General features: G+C 30.5%; 1 protein-coding gene and 1 long non-coding RNA gene across 37 annotated transcripts in view; one reads left to right on the forward strand and one right to left on the reverse strand.

Moving 5' to 3' along the window:
* Nucleotides 1-22442, reverse strand: part of LOC143194409 (uncharacterized) — a 112033-nt gene that overhangs the window by 56238 nt on the left and 33353 nt on the right. The gene's annotated exons all lie outside the window — the stretch shown is intronic.
* LOC143194415 (uncharacterized) lies at nt 3778-8718 on the forward strand. The gene is made up of 3 exons (XR_013005325.1): nt 3778-3816; nt 8451-8533; nt 8587-8718. It is a non-coding gene; the product is annotated as an uncharacterized LOC143194415 (long non-coding RNA).

The raw sequence follows: 22442 nt of genomic DNA on the forward strand, positions 1-22442 counted from the left end.
TGACACTCCAGAAATCAAGCACTTCATATCTCAATCATTCCACAAATAACAACTCAGTTGAAATTCTTCTGAAAACGCGTTTGTTCGCGAGCTGGTCGACATGCTGGGGGTCTAGCACCGCGTCACCGAAAACTTTTTTTTAGATTGGCAAGCAATGAAACCACGATGTTAGAACGAATCGAAGTGGCATTTTCAGTCAAATCGTAAGGTAGATATTTTTCCTCTTTCAGATCTTTCTTGTCGGGTGTAAACGTTTGGAAACAATTAATTCATTAACTGAAGTATGATCTAACGGTACTTTGAGGATTTGAGGCGAGAATTAGTCAAATAAAGCTTGCAATTTATTGGCGTCGAAATGCTTTTGAATAACCGTTTTCGGTCATTGACATCAAGATCGTCTCTACTAAAACACTGATATAATTTCTAAAAATTTCTAATGAAATTGGACAGTAGATTTCTTCAATTGAATATGAATAACTCTAAATAATACCATAATAACTAATAACTGAATAGTCTAAAAATACAAAATGGAAAAAAGTTCGAATTTAACAATTGGTTTAGATTGTTTAACACTTGCTACTTGTATACAATGACCGCTACGATTTATTAGGCCACCATATATACACCCACATAGGATTCGTAGATTACCAATACGCCAGGATTGGTACTATGCGGTCCTAGGGCATAAAAGACCAGTACGACTACGTCTCTCTCTTTTCACTTTCATTTTCATTATTAACATTTCCGCAACAACCTTGACCTAACGTAATCATCTAAATATATAAGTTTTAAATGAACCAGTATGTTCTATCCGATGCAATTTCCTTTGCAACAAATAGTAGTAAGTTTAAACAAATAAATACATCGCATCAAAGTACATTCCTATACACACAAATACTCAGTATATGAGATCTATTATTGGGGCAAGCACACTGCTGTGCTGAATTAATTTATACTAATTAGTGTTCCTTACAAACAAACTTGATATATAATATAATCAAAAAAATATGGAAAATAACATAAATCTAATTAATACAACATATATACATCTTGTGTATTACTAGTTGCCTATAAAATTGTTTAATAAATTTTAATAAACCATTTCGATTCAAAACAATTTTATTATGTTTTATTAATTAATTAATATATATGTTATATATGTTGTTATATTGATCAGTATATACATATTTCCAATAGGTTATTAACATGAATTAAATAATACTTACTAACAAGATCCCTTCCCACATTATGAAAATTATTAATCAAAAGCTACATAGACTTTAGGTTATATAGACAATGTTCTTATTCTGTATTATATGTACATACGACAACACAAAATTTATTACATTTGATTACACATCATTAAAACAACGCGGTTTTGTATTTAGGAAAATCATATATTAGTCATTGTGATATTGTGCACAATATATTGTTTTTATCAGTGGTAATGTCTTTGGATTATTAGTTTTAATAAAAAGTTAAATATGGTTCACGGAAATGTCTGTGGTTTTTTTATCCCTGGTATCAGTAATAGGCGTTTTCGAGGAAAATAAGCAACAAATATGTAACAATATTAAAGAAACCCGAGTTATAATTTTATTAATTGTTAAAATATGTTTTAGATGTACTTTAAATTGTTGTATAATGTTTTTTTCCTTATAATTGATATTTTAGGTTACCGCAAATCCTAAAACATTTTCAGTCCTATACAACCATTTTGTCCCATAACCAAATAGACCCAAGTATTGACTTATACAGTCCAAACCTTATTATCTAAGGATAATTCTGATTTACCAAGATAGCCCAAGCTGTTTGCGTTTTGTCAATATATGTTTTTCCATGTTAAGCGTTAATCACAACGCATTCCCAAATATTTAACATTTTCTGCTTGCGGGAGGTCATAATTATTTATTTTTACTGGCGGACAAGTTCTTCTACAAATGGTGAATGTCACATGGGTAGATTTTGTCTCAGTTGCTTTGATACGCCATGTTTTCAACCACAATTCGACTTTGTTTAGATGAGGTTGGAGGTATCTTGTTGCTGATATTGGATCATCGTGTGATGACAAGACCGCTGTGTCGTCAGCATATGTTGCTACGGTAGTATTTCTTGAGGTCGGTAAGTCAGCTGTATACAAAGATATAAAAACATACGAACGACACTGCCTTGCGGTACACTTGAATATATTGGAAGTACCTTGGATTGAATCATGATACCTGGTTAGAATGAACATATCTATTCATTAATCAGATTGGATTGTTTATCATCTTATCTCTAGATATTAAAAAAATGTATGACGAAATAACATAAACTAATAACGTGAACAGATTAGAGAAAAATGAAAAAATCGTTCATTATCGAAAATCGAAAAGAATGAGCAAATTGAATGATATTGAAGTTACGTCTTAAACGTTGAATCATGTGACATTTAGAATTTGTTTACAATTGAAGATTATCAGAAGTTGAAGTATAACATAATATGGATATATGTAAGAAAATATTTTATTCGAAACAAATTTCAATATAAGAAACAGGTTAAAACTAATGCCACAATTAATATAAATGTGTTAAAATTAGTACTAATGTGAGGGTTGAACATTTTTTAGAATGAGTGTTTTTCTACGATAAGCTACAAAATAAATACACTACTATTTAAAAGTTCAGAAACAAATTTTTGTTCAATAATTTTATGAGTATTGTTTAATTTATTAGAGTTATTATTTTTACGGCGAAAATAATCAACAGAATAACTAGTTTCTTGTTAATTGTCCCTTATTTCAAAAACAAAAATCGATCCACTTGTTTTATTACCACAGCTATAAGATACCACAAATTGTTAATTTCCTAGAATTTACGGTTTTAGACATTGCTCTTATATTAAATATAATCTCATGTATTTAATGTGGGTTTACAATTTCAAGAGTTCAGTGTACTTTGTGATTTTCACATAACATTTACAACAGTTTATATGCGTATAAAATTTCAAGAACGAAACCGATTTCTCTTGATCATCGGAATACTATCAGTAATTTGAGCCAGAAAAGAAAATATATGGGCCAAATTGTAGAAAAGGTTGGTGTTTCACGGTGTTTAAAGATGCTCATTATACTCTTAAACAAAAACGAGCAACTGGAGGTAAAGAAAACCGGAAGAGATCTAGAGGTCCCAAATCTACAACAAAACAGAAAGATAAGTTTGTTCTTTGCTTCTAAAATCCGCGGACACGCCCACTTCCACCCAAAACCTTCCGGTCAGAACAAAAGTGCGAGTCCAATTTGGCTGAAATTTCGACAACAGTTGTCTACGAGAATGCCTCAAGGGCTAAATACTTATCAAACCGCACTCGTATATTCAAATTGATGGAAAACAGAAAATACTTGCGATGTTTTTTGGAGCTATTTTAATTGGCAGAAGTTTTGTTTTTTGATAAAATTCTAAAAATTTGTCAAAATTACGTCAGAGGTTCCTAAACTAAAAAAGAAACGAAGACATTTGAAAATAATGAAATAACTATTACTATCCAGATCATTCATCACTATCATTATCATATCACTATCCCTATTGTAGCGACCTTGAGGCATGTCGAATTTTACATCGTGGAATAACGGTCTACAGAATACCCAGAAATATAATTCCAGATGTTGAACACGGGCGGGGTGCCAGCAGCGCCAACTAGAACCTGATAACGAATAGCTGGCGGCAATCCCGAGACGTTTATCTGGGATGTTATTGAAGGGTATTTCGATTCATTCAGTGATCAACCGTCGTTTGGTTTAGACGTGCCGCCATCGACTGCCCTAGCCTCGTCTCCAGGTAACACCGCTGCCATCCGTTTTATCTAATTGTATTTTTCACATTTTTTTATATAGCCAATAAATAACGGTCACATAATGTAAACACCACTGATTCATTTCGTTTTACCTCCATTCACCGAGCCACATCATTTACCCTAAACTATCATTCCCCTATCGATTTAGTATAACATTAACTTGATAGAAAAATGAATAATATCCATGGCCAACGAGCTCAATCAGACAAGAAAAGACAATATGAGATATTATTTATAGCGAGCACTTTATTAGATGGTTTAGCCATCAGTCATCTAAATTCTAATAGGGAAACATATTTCCACGTTTACAGTTCAGTTACTTTATTTCCTATTTCTTTTAATATTTTCTGAGAATTAATTTATGAATCGATCGATTTGCACGGGTAAAAGAATATCAACGATATGGCCTCAATACTTAATTCATTCATAAAGTCGAAGTTCTAGACATTAGACGATATTATTTTGAGAGAAACAAATTTTGAGAGAAAAATACTATTGAAATAAAACCAAATTCTCAAACATAAAGGAATGAAAATACTACTGTCGCATTTAAAGCTGTTCAAACGCAATAAAATGATTTCTCGGTATACGTCGGTATCTGACAAAGGATTAATAAACAAAGTTCTTAGTTAGGCTGCACATTTATTACGTGATGTGTTAAATTTTTAAAAAATGAGGTTATACCCTATATAACAAAAACAGAAATCGATACCATATTGTACAGTTTCAACTGTATATACACAGTTAACCACCGTATAAGTTGCGTATTAAATAACCAAACCAACTATTTGGTATGCATTTTCGAGTTATACTTATTTAAATAAATTTGTAATATAGATAACACGCGAAAACATTAAAATAAAGGCACAGTTAAATCGTAAATTAACAAATGCGAGATAAAACTTTACCTTTTATAATATTATATGTACTTACTCGATGTCTTCTGATTATAAATAGTTGTCGATAAGGTATTTTTTAGTGTTTGATTTAGTAATTGATTACTTTTTACTATCTACTATCTACTGTTTCAGTCATTTACTTTTACTTACTATTTTCGGTTCTACTAGTTCATTCGACTGATTTTTAACAATGTGGCTGTGTCGTCCTAGGCGCGGTCTTAAAAGTAATGCGCCGAATTTATGCTTATATAGATTTATATGTAATATATGTGGTTTTATGTTTTTTTTTGTAGTTTGCTAGTGAATAATTATATATTGTGAATTAATATAGCAGCATTTTGAAAGGCAGCTAGTTTTCAAGGGCAAAAAAAAATTGTAAATGATAAGTAGTAAGATACTTTTGACTGGCATAATAGGTAATACTTTGGGCTGGAATAATAGGTACTACTTTTTTGATAAACTTTCACGATTTTTGTCCAAGCCTTTTGTTGTCAAAACTTTTTTAGTAAAATCTTGAAAACTAAAATTAGGTTCCAAAGGTTTCAGAAATTGCATCGATTCCAAAAGATTTGAAGAAGTTTTTGCAATAGCAATTGTTAAATTTCTTTTAAAAATATTAACGGTAAAGAAGTGAATAAAGTATATTACATAGTTGTAATAAATATATTTTCTGATAGGAAAACTCTAATTTAATATTCAACAATTTATTGTGATTGCTATTAAGAAGAGCACCACAGTTTTTATTTGTTGACGAATGGCTATCTTAACAGAATGTGTTCAACTTTTAAAACCCTTTGAAATAATGCCCACCGAGTTATCTTATGGAAGATATCCCACGATGTCTTTCATTATACCTTTAATAAGAGGACTGCAAAATTCCATCAAATCCGGGATTTTAACAAGTGAATGGGGAAAAAATTACAAAATTGCCTATTAGATGTCATGAATAAAAGACTGTAAATTTTAGAAATGAACACGATATGCGGGAAATCTACATTTTTAGATCCTAGATTTAAAAAAGCAGGATTTATTATTGCAAATAATAAATCAGCGATAAAAAAAGTTATCACAAAAGAGGTATCTTGCATTCTAAATTTAAAAAAAATATATAGTTCCACAACCCGAAATTCAAGACACAACTACTGATTAGAAATGTATTGACATCTATAGATATTTTGATAAAATGGCTAGAATGAAAGAAGTAATTACTTCAAGTACTGCAGCAACTTTATAGATTAAGCAGTACTTGGAAATGCCATTTATTAGGCGTTCAGAAAACCCATTGGATTTTTGCAAGCCCATGACATTACCTGAATTATATCAGTTACATGTAAAATATTGAGAAAAGAGAAAAGTTGAATATGATAATATTCCTGAAGAGTAATTTAAAAATATGTTCGTTCAAAAATAAATAAAACTTTTATTTAAAAAGTGTCTGGTAGTTATTGTACGATCATTTTTCGGTTTATCATGAATATCTTTAGAACTAGAAGTACTGAACATCTTTAGTTTTTAGGTTTTGTTTAAGTTGTATTGTACTATTTATATTTATTATACTATGTTATTTAAAAATAGCAATTAATATACTAAAACCTGATGAAACATTTGTAGTGATATTATTCCATTCCTTTTTACAAATCCACAGAACATTCAATATAAAAGTACTTCCTATCCTACTTCTTTTAAAATTTTATTATTTATTACATGTTAATAGAAATTAGTAATATATTTTTTCCCTTTTCTTTTTTAAAGTTATCACGTGAATAAATATATATACATCTCTGTCTCGCTTATACTAACCTGGGAAAATATAAACACCTTTAAAATTAACTGCTCCAAGCAATTATCTCCATCCTTTCCTATCTCATAATTTATAGAGACAAGAATTCGTACATCTTCGTCTGACATCACGAATGGAAAAAACAGTCGAACCGTGCATTTGACTGAAAATAGTAATTACTATTTTCAGTCGCTATTTTTTTGACTATCGACTGTTTCGACTGTTTTGCGACTATCGACAGTTTCGACTATTTTCAGTCGATAGTTCCCAACGCTAGTCTTTTTGATATATATTATAAAACAAAATGTAAACAAAACATATTTATTATTCCGCTATTAATAGTAATAATTTGTTAATTTTTTATAGATTAACGATAATAGATTTAACAAATAATATTGGAATTAATTATTGGTGTAGAATATAATTAAATATTATATTAATATGTTATCTGTAATATTAAAAGTAAAACATGCTGTCTTCGACCGATATAACCATACAGATATTGACCAATATTTTTCGATATGTTTTAAAAACATTGTATTCATCTGGCTTCGGAAATATTTGCATACTTAACTCTTTCATGGGATTTAATGTATGTTACATTATAGAGTGTGTGTTAATTTACAGTAGTATACTGAATAATAAATATACTATATATAAATAATACGGCCAACAGTCGGCCATTCTGACATTTAATTGTATTTAATCGATTTTATAATAAACCTATAATATATATATATATATATATATATATATATATATATATATATAATATTGTCAATAAATACAATAAACCTACAATATATACTGCCTACAAACTACCTACAAATAAGACTCGAATCCATCCATTGAATAATTGAAACAAATGGTAATCAAGTGGATCATCACCCGGATCGTACTGAGGTTGAAAGTACTTCCCACTTGATGTCCTCAAATACTTTTTGTCCGGTTTTTTCTCAATATAATTTAAACGTAAAAATTTAGCACTTCGCAGTAGATATCATCCTTGAATCCTTGCGTTTCATACAAATATATATTTAATTTTTCGACAGAGGCTTAATTCATGATATGCTACGTTTGAGATTACTGTAATAGATCCATTTGATAGTGATCATAAGTCGATGCAAAAATGCCTTAATTTGTTGTCACAAGGTACATCCTTATGTATCTTCTTCCTTCCTATCTCATTCTCAACGATTTTTCTGAGTGATAAGTTATTTTACTAGTAGTGAATGTCAATAAGGCGGCAGCAATAAATTACCGTCATGCTTGTGAATAATTATTGCCGATTATCAATTAATTTGTCAAAGTGAATGTATCTTTATTAAGAAGGTAGCCATCAGTAGATATGTAGTACATTAATTAACACAATTATCAAACAAGTTACACCATAAGAAGAGCTGATTGACAAGTTGTATAACTAACGATGGCTTCGAATAAATAATATTTTCTGGTCTTGAACTGCATGATGATAAAAGAACATTTTTGAAGTTTGTAACGTCTAAATGACACATCGTTATGAGATTTAGAGTAGAATTTTTATTATTTAAAAAGCACATGACAGCTATATTAAAACTTCGATTCATTATCTATAGTCTATCCAATAAAACACCATATAAAAAGCACGTCATTAAAATTTAAGACGTCAATGTTGTCAAGTCGTTACAATGTTGCCGCATTAACTTTAAATGTTTGTTTACGACATTAGAAGAATTTTGTAGACATTTGACAACAGTACCACAAATCGAATTTTACAGACTGATTGGGATAGTGTCTAACTAATAGTACTAGGGAAAAATGTCCTTCTCATTTTTCTTCTTTACATTTTTACAAACTGCATTTGGCAGTACATTCGACGTCATATATGACCCGTATTTGCTGTTTTATTGAAGATACTATAGTAATATTTCCTTAATAATGCTCTTATTTAAAATTCCAGGCCTAGCGTTTGATGGATGTATCTTTCTGATGGATATTTTATGATGTATAATCATAGTTATTGTTTGTTCAATGTCTGGATAAGTATGTCGAGTAGTGTTGTCGAGTAGTAACATTTCATCGTTCTTATGTTTCAGCAATATCACTTAGTGTTAATTCACAAATCGCTTAATTTCTTCACTGACCATATATATGAGTGGATCTAATATTAATATATTTTAACATACCACATGTTTCGAATGGCGTAACGAGCCAGATGTCTGGAGAATACCGAATTACATGCAATATATTCAGGAGTTCCGCAAGGTAGTGTATTGGGTCCAGTACTACATCTTTTATATTCTATAAAAACAACCACTGTGGCAACATACGCAGAACGACACGGCAGTCTTAGGCTTTCATGAAAATCCTTTTGGTGAAAATTTCTTGGTGAGTACGGAATGTATTATTCACTCAGCTTGCTGTCCTTAAAAGTTCTTAATAAAAAATTAATTTAATCATAACATTTAGGATATAGTTTTATGCAAAATTAAATATTCAATTGTGTAAAGATGATAAAAAATAATTTATTTCAGTTATAGCGTTGACGAACTTATCAAATATATTAAACAATCTCATCTTATCTGTTAGTATTAGACATACATTTCGACCAGGTATCTATACATTGTCTACTATTTCAGTCAACAATATTTCGAATAATCAAATGATTTATTGCAAATGAAATCGAATTTCATTTCGTTAAACAGTAAATTTTATTGACTTTTGTCCAACATAAAATGAACTAATTTTAGCTCTAATGTACAGTGATTATAGTTTTATTTAAAAAATATTCGTCGGAAGCTTGAAAATATGGGCACAGTTGGGCCGGAAATCCTTACCCGATAGAAATTTGACTGTAAAGATGCAGTCTACGTTCTGCCACATCCGGTATATAATATATAGCGTGTTATACTTTTTTTCAGCATTTTAAGAAATGTTTTGACTTTCACGAACACAATTTAGCTTAAAGGTGAAGTAAATATAAAGACATCAATATCCAACATATGTATTTGGAGGTTAATATGTGTTCCAAGTTCCATATACTCTAGTATATACGGAAAATATTATCGGAAACAAATACATAAAACATAAATAAAAATTTTAATATTAAACCGAATATATATGTTCTAGATATATTTCTTTTCTAGGTATGTTTCTTTACTAGATATATTCTTACATTATATACGTTTAATAAAATTTTAATTTATAAATTAGTGTATTACTACTGTTTTGTTATACTTGCATCGATTCAGAAGACGAGTGAAAGTTAAATAAATCAGTATGTTTCCCGAATTAAAATTAAATTAAACCAACTTAGACTAAAGTTGCACCATACAAGTTCATATGGATTGATTTGATTCAGTATGCCGATTTACAGGTTGGAAATCAGGAGATTTTAGCTAGTTGTGTTTAAGCTATTGAAGTGCACTAGTTGAATTACTTCAGCGTTGCTGTAATTTAATGATCTTCCTTCACGTTCTTTAATATGTTCTTTTTTGATTATGTAGCGAAAAGCATTGGTTTGGTTTGGTATTAATCGAAGAACTTTGTGTTGGCAGCGACGGTTTGATGTCTTAGTGTAACCAAATCAATAACAAATCGTAACCAAAAAAATCAAGTCTAACCAGTACATATATTTAATTACGAGATTTGGACAGCTTTTTAGAGAAAAAGCGTAATGCTTCCAATTTAACGATTGAAACGGATGTCCGGATATTTCGCTAGCTTTTCTAAAGAAATTGGGCATTTCTCAGGTGATAATTGGGTTAGATATTTAGGGTAAATTGATATGGCTCGGTGAATGGAGATAAAACGAAATGAAACAGTGGTGTTTACATTATGTGACCGTTATTTATTGAAGTAATATAAAAATTGGAAAATACAAAATAGATAAAACGGATGGCAGCGGTGTTACCTGGTGACGAGGCTTGGGCAGTCGATGGTGGCACGTCTAAACCAAACGATGGTCGGTTACTGAATGAATGGAAATCCCCTTCACTAACATCCCAGATAAACGTCTCGGGGTTGCCAGCTATTCGTTATCGGGTTCTAGTTGGCGCTGCTGGCACCCTGCCCGTGTTCAACATCTGGGATTATATTTCTGGGTATTTTGTAGACCGTTATTCCACTATGTAAAATTCGACATGCATCAAGGTCGCAACAGATATATTGTTTAAAAAATTATATAAACAATATGACTATGTTGAAAGTACAGATTTACAGCCGTAAAATTACTTTATTGTTTTGTAAAGTTTCAGTAAATTTTTCCTTCGTAAATTCGGTTTTTTAATGAATTATTGCATCTAATTGGTCTAAAAAATTTTATTTACAAAAACTCCTTTGATATTCCATAAAACGTCAATATATTTTAAACCAAATATTATATTATACAAACCAAAGAGAAACTATTATAAATTATTAATGGGATAATTATAAAATAAAATTAACTCAATATGTAAATGTTAGATATAAATAATTGATTTAAAAATGAGATAGAAAGCTTTCCAGTGATAGTTAATTTAGTATATTAAAATGTGTGGAAGGAAATTAAAATGAACTATCTACACTAAAGGATCTTTCCTGTTTAATAAGAAAAATCCTATCGATAATCATCAAATGCTATTGGATACTTACGGCGAATATATTTTATTACTAAAAACATGTGAACATTAGTTTACAAGTGGTAATTTGCTGCGATAAAGTTGATAAAGAACGAAAAAATAAAGATAGAAATAGAGGCAACATTTGGGAGATTGAGCGCTAATTGCATATTAAAAATATGATAGGGGTATTTCCTCAAGCATATCGTCAAGAATCATGATCCATGAAGTAGAAACTTCGTCAGTGCTGATGAGCTAACAGTAGACTAACTGAAACATTAACAAAATCACAAAACTATTGAACAACTGCTGGAGAGAACTAAGTAATAGCAAAAATAATCAAAACTGATGAGGAAACATTATTTCAACGCCTGCACGTTCTGTTTATTCAATTTTCAAGATCGGAGTGACATGGAAGAAAAGAAGGAGATTGTAGAAATTGCAAATTACCAGAAAATACGTTTTTTATGAATTGCGGGAAAGAATTTATGAAAATTATACAAATGATATTTTAAAGAGCTCGCGAGAAAACAATCCAAGAAAACCAAATCTGATATCGACCGAATTAAGGTTGAGTAGACTATTATCGCATTTTATCAGTTTATAGGGAAACATATTATAATAGATGCTTGCAATTGTCGCTCTTATTGAATCTCATTTTGCTTTCAATTGTATATACTAGCCATCACTGTCAACAGCTTTGCATGATACACGTTCCTATAAAATTTCTTAAAAATTCTCCAAGAATGTTACGCCATGTCCATTAGCTGGGTATGAGTAAATAAAATCCAATACGAAAAGTATTTCGTCAATTACTCTGTATGCCTTTGAAACAGTTTACAGTCTGTATGTTTGAAGTAATTGAAATGTAAGACAAATCCTGCGTGTTTATTACTGCACAGTTGACGAACAAATCTAGAAACGCATGTTGTAATAGCTTGAATATGTTGGTGGAATGAAACGTGGCAAAAATTGACGTTCTGGATGGAAGAATATTTGAAATTCTGCACTTCCAACAGCGCTATGTTGCTTCAGTGAACATTCTCATCAGTGAACATCACCAGATTGATGATGATGATGACTTTTGATTAACCTTAATATATGTGTCGTTTTTTATACACTACAAATATAAACAATACAAATAAAAATAAATAAAAACAAATAATAATAATAAATAATTTTCAAGATAAGAAAGAGTAGTAACTAATGATACAGGTTTTCCATGGAGAAAGTTCATATTTTAAATATGGAAAGCACAGCAATGGTTAGCACGGTTTAATTGGAAAGGATCTTGATTGGCGGGCCCAACTTGAAGGTTTAATAGTCAAATAGGCCTTTACAGTTAATTATAGTAATTCTATAAGAATGGTGGTGATATATATAATGTGGTTCTTTGAAAATTTTAAACTCAATACATTCCACTCGCCAACCACGAGAACATCACAGTGTCTTAATCTGCTGCAAAGTGGATGAAGAAGTCGACACTTTATTAATTTTCAGAACCGAATCACATTTTCTTTTAGAAGGTTATGCAAAGAAACAAAATAAATAAATTGGGTCACAACTAATCCAAATGAGATTAAAGATTGTTACACAGTGCAAAGGTAACTGTTTGGTGCATTTTACATTCAAACATTTCTTGATAAATAAATGTTCTGCTATAATTAGTTGTATATATTATAGCACTTTGAAATGTTCACTTTCCCGCTGAATAGGCTGCATAAATGAAATCTTACTTATTAACTATTCTGTTTATATAATTAAAGTACTGTTTATAGTAATCCACACTATATTATTTTTATATAACAATAAGTTGCTAATGGTTAAAAGTGAAAGAAATGTAACGCGAAAGACAGTTAATGCTCAAAACATATAGTAGGGGAGCAAAATGCATTGGCGTTATACATTCCAGTAAATAAAATAATCACAAATAGTCGGAAATGGAATAAGATATATATTTTAAGTACGTTTCACAAAGTTTTTATTACTAATATAAAAATATTCTACTTTTATCAGAACTAGATTACCTAGTACAAATCTAAATAATGGCCTAACAATATTATTCAATTTGTAAATTTACAGAAATGGAAATAAAGTCCGAACTTTCCCTTTAAGAAGTGGGAAATGTGGTACTCTTAATGTGCATGTCAAGCGTTTATTTCATACCACAATCTGTTATTGAAATTTGCTATTGGCAAAAGCAACTACATTGATAGCATGAATTCATTGATCATTTATTTTATTGTTCATTTGAGTTCACATTCAGTATTAGAAATGAGTGTTTAAGTTAATGGTTTATAGAATTATGGGGATATTTAATTAGCGGTATAGGTATGAGTATGAGTATTTGCGAAATTGGTTTGTTATTTGAAATGCCCCTTGTGTCACTATGTTAATGTTTTAATGCATTTTAAAAGCATCGGTGTCATGATTATGTGACTTAAAATTTGACAGAAAACGTTAAAACAAAAAGTTTAGTGGGGATAAAACGCGGCATTGGTATTATTGGTATAGCGAATCCCATGTTGTTCCTATCCATATACGGTGTCAGTTTGAGTAACGTTTTAAATAACGGTAAATCGTTTTAAAGCTTATCCAAACGGGATGAAAAGGTACGAACTAAAAACGCCACCGATTTAAAATCAGTACCAAACAATAACTTTTGATCACATAGTGAACCTCATGTGGATTGGCGCTAATATTAAGTAATAACCTTCAGTAAGGAAACAAATAAACAATAATATAGTATATAATGTAAACAACTACTGAAACAACATAACCTAACTGTTAATTATTGAGTTATTTAGTGTAGGTACTAATCATGGATCGATCAAAATTGCATTTTCGCCATTCATTATTACTATTGTTGTTTCATTTGAAGAAACCTGCCGCCGTCCATCAAATAATTTTAAGAACTTGTGATGATATCCCAATTGTTAATTTTGCTTCTTGACTTTGAATGAAAATGCCATTTCTACAAAATTTTATTTCGCGGTTTCATTACTTTCACAACATATCGTAGCTGACGATGAAAATTGCATCTACTACAATAATCCCAAGTACAAACAAACAGATACGGTAATTCTTTTGAATGACAACGTTTGGTCAAAAGTTATGAAGGATACACTCGGAGGCAGCTGGAATAGATCTGGTGGATTCAGCGTACACCCTAGAATTAACGCCCTCTCATTCCCATTTACTTTTTGTTTAATACTTAAATCGACGCAATATGATATATGATAATATATGGTTTGGTTAGAACACGACTTCGAAATGCTGAAGAAAAGTTAAAATTAATCGATGATTGGATTGTCGGCAATGATAGGAAGAAGTTGTAGATAATGATTGAAAATATTATGATGAGTATATATTGTAATACAAGGGCGATTCTTAACCTCACCGCCCGATGGCGCGATTATTGCAAAAGAAATTTAGTATCGTATAGGACATTCGAAATTTCAGCCGACTTGGTCTCGTAGTTTTGTTTTGACGATCCGCGAATTTTAGAAAAATGGGAAACCGCGCAGCTAAATCAAAAAGCGCTTGGATGCTGCGCTAGAATCTTGAAAACCTTTTACTTTCATACACATTTGTTGGAATACCTATAAGATTTCTAGACGGTAGTATTACGTGACACATGTATTCTGAAAAATGTTAAGACATTTATTGAGAAAAAATTGTACATCTAAGCTTTTGTTGAAAGAATGAAGTTGGCATCGATGTATTTTCGCATTTTGAAACTATGTACCAGTTAAACCATTATGCATCGATCTGAACAAGCGGCGCTATATTTGGTGAGTATGCTGGGTACGGCAGAACTCATTACAACCCATCGTGTATTATTCACAACCCTTGCAACGTGCGGTCGAACATTACCATGCAAGATGAAGACTTTGCGTCTGCTACTTGCCCTTTATGGCCTTTTTTGCAACGATAGGGTGTTTATTCTGTTCACGTGACATCAGCAGTAACAGATTTAATCGATTTTAGCAAACTCGCAACACATTACATCTTAAAGATCCGTTTGTATGCGCAACAAGACGTATGATCGTGACCTATAAATATTTTACCATAAATACAAGAAATAAGAATTAATAATAAAACAATTATGTAGTATTTGATATAGTACAAAAAAATAGCATTAGTATTAATAGCCTGAAAATAGAAAATAGAAATTTCAAGAGAAAATTTCAAAGAATATTATCTTCTAGTATTCTGTTTCCTGTTTCTGTAGAAAATTTCCCTGTTTCTTATGAAAATGAATGCTGGACGTTAAGGAAATTCTAAAAACATGTTACTGAAAGTATTCTGTTAGTTTAGATCTTATTTATTACTTATTACCTATTTGTCTAACGGTACTTGAATTAAACATAGAGAAAACATTAGCTAAACCAAAAGCTAAGAGTTTTTCAAGCATTTTCATAAAAACAGAACGCTACTTATGACATTTTTGTCCTCATGTTGAAAAAGAGGAAGCAAAACAGCTACTGGATAACACCAAGGAAATCAGAAGATTGAAGCGAACCAAACCACACGAAATTGTTTCGAGCTTAAGTATATTTTTCAAATTTAGCTCAAGCAGTTTAATTTTATTTTAATTTGGGAAATACATACTGATGTATTAATCCCGTACTCACCTTGCTTGTATATTAATGTAAGTACAACAGTAGTAACAAATCAATTCGTAAATTAAGATTATACTAAGCATATCTAATGCAAGATGTAATTAATTTAACAAATATTTAAACATTGCTTTGTTAGTTCTCTGCTTTCTAGGAAATATATTATTCAATTTTTATTTCCAATTAGCACACAAAAATATTTTCTCATCTGTCGTTGAAGCAGTTGAAAGCTTCAACTGTTTTAAAATTATTGTGAAACATACCTATCCTAATGGATTTGCAAACTCAGCTAGCATCTGTCATAATAACTTATTACTTCTTTATATTCAACTATAAAGAATGAACATTTTTAAAGCATTTAACCGAATCAGTATCGGTTGTTTAAAATAATGCGAGAATTGTATACTTCATTTGTATATGATCATGGGATTTCACTGAACTGAAGCTCAATAATATTGTTAATAATATACAAATTTAACACGAATACAATAATACTAAACTATTGGTTAAATATATAAAAATTACTTGAAAACACAAGATATTAACAATTGTTATAGCAAATGTCATATTTCTTAGGAATAATGCCTTAGTTCTCTTAGAACAAGTAAATATATAGAAAATGTTGGTATAGAATGACGTACAATCATTCACACTAAGCGTTAAAAACAATACGAACCGTTGTTAAGGATCTCTGAAAGGTTTATTGGTTATGTGGTGTGGTTAATAATATTGTAGAATATTATAAAATATCGATATAAAAACAGAAGCATTAAGTTGTTCACACGTCAAGAAATAAAACATAAAGTATACAGAAGGAAAAATTAAAAATACGTAACCGTAACCGCGTTTAAGCTTCTTGGAAGTACCGCTGCATGACCAGAGATATAAAAGTGAAGACAACAATAAAAAATGTCATTGTCACTTTTAATACTGTCACTTCAGGGGTGTGCAACTCCAGTGGTAGGTAGGGGGGCAAAGTTTTGTTTAGTTCAATCATTGGCGGCGCTGACAACGTGAATTTGATTGATTACTTTGTGACGTCAGATGTATTGGCCAATAGTATTTAAATGAAAATCAAATTAAATTTTTAAAATTAACTTATTAAAATAAAATCCTATACATAAGTTTAAATAATATAAATATATATAAACAAAAAGCAAGAAAAAAACAATTATGAACTCTATTTTAGGCAAAATTAAAATATCTATAATTCTTCTATAACACCTTCCCATATTTGTTTAGTGCCATCAATTTTATGGCATCTATTATTATTGAAGGTAAACTTTAAATCCTTCCCTGTCGATATTGCCTTAACTTCATTAAACCAAAAATACAATCACACCTCATAATAACTTTTAAAATTAATACTACTAACAGCTTCATAAGTAGGTTTTGATATTCAGTAAACAAGCAATATATAAACAGACATGTAATTGATAGATAATTTTATATGTACCTATTAAAAACAATGTTGGATATGCATTTACCCTAATACCTGTTCGTGAAGGAAGGGTAATTCCAAATTTTTCACTAAATTGTCCGTGACAGGCACCATGAGGTTGATATATTTGCATTGTGGTTTATCCAGGTAACTTACTACTATTTACTTGATCAACCCATTTTTGGAGAGGAGCGAGATCATTCTTTGGGAAACGATGTCTAATTTCCGTAGTAGATTTTTACCCCGGTACACTACATCTTTTACTACACTTACGCATTGTCATCAATTTTTATATTATTACTCCATAATAATTAATGTAAATCTGAAAATACGTACAACGTAAGAAATGATCTAAGCAAAAACCAAAACTTTCAAACAACAAACTTAAAAATGGACACCCATAGAAAATGCTGACTTCACACAATTTGATCGAACAATCACGTTCCATGTTAGTGGCGGCACCAATAATTTAAACTAGCCAATCACAATTTTCGATCGCAGCGCTACCGTTGATTGAACTAAACAAAACATTTCCCCAAGATCGCCTATACCGTGAAATTTCTATTTTTTCTATATGTCACTTTAATTTCATAAGCTATGGCATGGCGGTTAGCCAAAATATTTGGAGCCAAACACGTGGAAGTCTACTCTACAATAAAGCTGGAGTAGGTGTACCACAAGGAACTGTATTGGGGCTAATTATTTACCTACTGTACCCATGTGATATAGCAAATGGAAAATATCACGATGATCACATTTGCTGATGACACTGCTATTATTATTGTCAAAGACAATAGTAAAGAAGCCACACGAAAATTACAACAGGCAAGTGAAAATATAAATTGTTATAAATTGGACATAGACTTGAAAAATAAAAATTAACGAAAGTTGACCTGTGCATGTGCAGTTTACGTATCGACACAAATACCATAATAATATAATTCCATATAGTAACTACACTAAGTATCTCGGAGTGAATTGATGCAAAATGTCGTTGGAAGGTATATGTAAAAAAGAAAAGGAAAGAACCAGAGTTAAAATATAGGAAAATGTATTGGTTAAATGGAAGAAAATCACAGTTATAAGTACATAATAAATTGCTATTACATAAGCAAGTATTGAAACCTATATGAACATATGGAATTAAATTATGGGGATGTTCCGCGAAAACTAATATAAATACAATACAAGTTTTCCAGAATAAAGTCCTGAGAAGTATTGTAAGTATACCGAGATACTACGGGACTTACATCGAAACCTTCAAAACCGACTGTCACTCAGGAAATCAAGGTGACATGAAGACAAACTCCATACTCATGTCAATATCAAGGTAAAATAACTCTTGGCTAACACCAGAATAGGACACAGACTCAAAAGAATTAAATTATTTGATCTTTTGTAGGATAGTGTACATTAACATAATGGACATAAATATAGTACATAAACATTATTACACCAGACTAAGATAAGGCCGAGGGGTCTTCCTAGATATATAGCTATATTTAAGTTAATGTAAAGGCAAATTGTAGGTTAGTCAGTAACGGCTAGTTACAATATAATAAAAAAATTAATAATAAAAAAAAAACAATTGTTCCAAATCGTAGATGCTTATTAGTAATTATTATTTTTATTATGAAATTTTACCGCCCCCTAAAAAAGGACCGCCTTTATTATTAGTTAATTATTTTAATCATATTAGCAGTTGCGTTAATATGAATATTTGGTACCCAAAAATAAAAAATAAATTAAAATGTATTTGACTAAAATGCCCAATTAAAATTAAAGTGCCTTGATCATTGTGCCAACCAAACCGACTAAATTTTTTTAATACTTTTTTTTCCTTTGGGACTATTATACAGCAAATTATGGAATATTTTTTCTGCATTGTGCATTCCCTTGCAAGAAATGATAGCGTATTCCAATCGTACTGGAGCATAAAAGTATGTTTATTTATTATCCAGGCTAAGTAAGTATCCATCGAACTTTTATATGTTCTAACAAATCAGATTTATATTTGATTGAAAATATTATATTAAATCTTGATTTTAACATATCAAGTTAAAATATAATATCAGTGCTATATTCCAGTTCAACTTATATTTTAAAACATTTTATGATATAAAACGAACCATTTATATCTAATTTTAAGTCGTAACAACATGCCAAAAGTTCACAATAGTTCTATTAGATGTAATTACGAAGTAATAAAGAGGTTAAAAAATATGTAGGTTAAAATTAATCTTTAATAAAGCGATGAAAACAAATTTACGTCCAGCGGAATTCATTTTAGTTTAATTTAAAAGATGAATAAACAAATTATCTATATAAATAAAAATAATTGCCAAATGCATGTAAGCATATGCCTTCAGAACTGCTACACATATTTGGCTAACTTTGTCCATCACCAACATCATCACAAACCCATAGACTGCACGGCCCAGGGGGGGGGGGGTTGTGTCTACTTCTCAACCAATACGCTGCTGTTGGCGCCGCAGGATTCCGAATATTTTATTAAATCTTCACTTCGCTTCTTGGTTTGTCACATCGAAGTCTCATTTTTATGATCTTCATTTGCCGACCATTGATAGGTGTTATTCCTCTTTTTCGATATAACTAGACACTGAAATAAAATTTCCCCACCCGTCTTGATCATTTCAGTCTTAACTTATTGGATGTAACTTACTTACCTACTTTAGGACCTACTTACTTACAATACTTTAATAATTTTATTGTCGTTCGCAATTTGTGCATGGTTGTCTCATCATCAGAAAATAAAGTGAATTGCTGGCGGAGTTACTAAACCCTGTAGTGGATCATTATTGTAGTGTAGCTGTATGAAGAACTCCCTCTATCGTTCAAGACACTCATCGTGTGACTTTATTCCATCTGTTTTGAATATTGTCGTTGCTAGATTTATATCTACCGCTCATTCTCCTAAGTGTATCTTGTGTTTGTGCCTTAGAATAAGGTTTGTATAAAAGAGAATGATTGACAAGCGAAAATTTTGATTAATAATACAAAAAAGTGAGCAAATGAGTGAAATAGAAAACACTAGGGAGATTTATATCTCAAAAAAATATTGACAGATTTGACAAATAGGCAGAATGATACTCAGTTGGTCAGTTTCTTACATCATTTATTGAGCTTCTGTTAACTATTGTACTTTATTAGATGTTATTATCAGCATTTTTAACTGTTACTAATTAACCCATTACCATATTTTGCTAATCAATAGAAAAAAATATATCAATAAACTAAAATACAAAAATAAAAAGGAATAGTAATTTATAGAACACATTGTGTTATTATTGTCTTAACTATCGCTCAATTGCGTTCAGTCTTGATTTATTTCACTGTTAAGCAAATGCCACCAGCGAGGTATCAAAATATCGGCCGGTGTACGTCAGCTGAATTTATAATCGTCGAAGCATTGGGTCTAAAGAAGAGCGTAGGCAAACTATTTGGAGGCAAACAGAATGCAAATTTCCCAAATCCGATCTACCATGAGTCCGGAAGAACCCTTTTTTAAATGCTTTTTAACTATGTTTATGTATTCAACTATGTATACCAGGTGTGTCGGTAATACTTTTCCAGTTTTTCTCTAACAGCATATTATTTACAACTGATAGTTATAACTATTAGTTGCAACTGATAGTAATGTATTTATTTAAATTATTGGACATTTAACTGTTTAAATTTACATTTCTCTCAAGCAAATTTTCAGTTAAACCATTCATTGAGCCATTTTTTAATTCCTTCGAAGGGAGCCGTGGGAGTCGGATAGATCCAGGTACAGCGAACTGATGTTTATGTTTTCTTTAAAAACATACTACTCCCAAGATACTCTGAATTGCTTATCAAATCATCCGCGACGAGTTGTTACTTACTACCAAGTTGGAGGCAAAAAACAGACTTCCGATGCGGACACGCCTGATGACTACATACTTTTGGTCTCTGTTGACAAAGATACTTAAACTCTGAATGTCCAACTTGTCATAAAAGCTTTTCCGAAGATAAAAAGAAAGAACAATGAATAACATGCATCGTATGTTTCCAGTGGATGCAAGAAGATTGCGTAGAAAATCCAAGACCTACATTTATCCTAATCCATATTAATGATTGACAAAAGTCTAATTAGATTGTTATAATATGATTATATATTATATAATTATTATAAATACAATTTAAGGTCACGTACTGATTATTGAAGTCTCAATATAGCCTCTCTGAAGCAATTAGGTGTCTAAAAAATATCTTTAGAATGTCTATTTTGTTGTTAAAACTGTATTTACGGATTTATAATAGCAAATGCCCGATACTTAGAAGATACTTATTTAATACCTGAGAAATACAATATCCCACTAAGCAAAAAAAAATAGATAACATCAATTCAAATATAATATTATTCAAATATAATATAACAAAATATTCTGTATATAATAGGTGTGACTAATTAAGTTATTTACGTAGAGATAAATCATCTCTAATATATATCTAATATTTAACTGATAATATTAATAGACAAAGGCAGAGATCAGATCGATAAATCAAAACCCATATTATAATACAACAGCAATATTGAAAGTGCCTATTATGAAGATAAATATTTAGAAGACGATGTCAATATTGTTACTCCATTGATACGATAATTGTATTTATCTTAAATGTACTTTAATATTGGTCTTAAATATTTACAAACGTTCTGAAGAAGACCGATGATTTTAATTTTATATTTCGACTGCGTTCATTCACGAAATTATTCATTCAAGTTTAGGATATAGATTCAAGGTGACGACATAAGCGAGAATTGCTATAAAGAAATATGTATATATTTAGTTTTACAACATATTTACCTAGTAACGTAAATTGATATGATATGAAGGCTAACCTCGAGGACTATTTATAAACATATTTATTAAAATTAGAATTATTAAGGCAACTCAATAATTTTTGGTCTGACATATAGATGACTACTTCTAACGATATTACAATATTAGAAAAAAAGTCATCATAAATTCCAATTCGAATTTCATTTTAAAATTCCAGTCTGTCAATCTTAACCAAAAAGAACTTAAATTCGTCGACTATTGTTTTTTCCAAGACCGAAAAGTGTGTGATATGTTAAATATAAAGTTTTCAAAAAATAGTATTTTATAAACAAAAAAAAAAAAACAGGTGGTTAAAGAGTATTGCGAAGGAAGTTCGTATGCAGAAAATGAAAAGGTCGTCAGTTTGATCGGCATCAAGGATGATGTGTCTCCGCTAAAATTAATGAATACGTACGTTGTTTC

Source organism: Rhynchophorus ferrugineus, unplaced genomic scaffold, assembly GCF_030347505.1.
Source record: "Rhynchophorus ferrugineus isolate W39M unplaced genomic scaffold, kcgeb_rfMv2 rfM3, whole genome shotgun sequence".
NCBI classification, from domain to species: Eukaryota; Metazoa; Arthropoda; class Insecta; order Coleoptera; family Curculionidae; genus Rhynchophorus; species Rhynchophorus ferrugineus.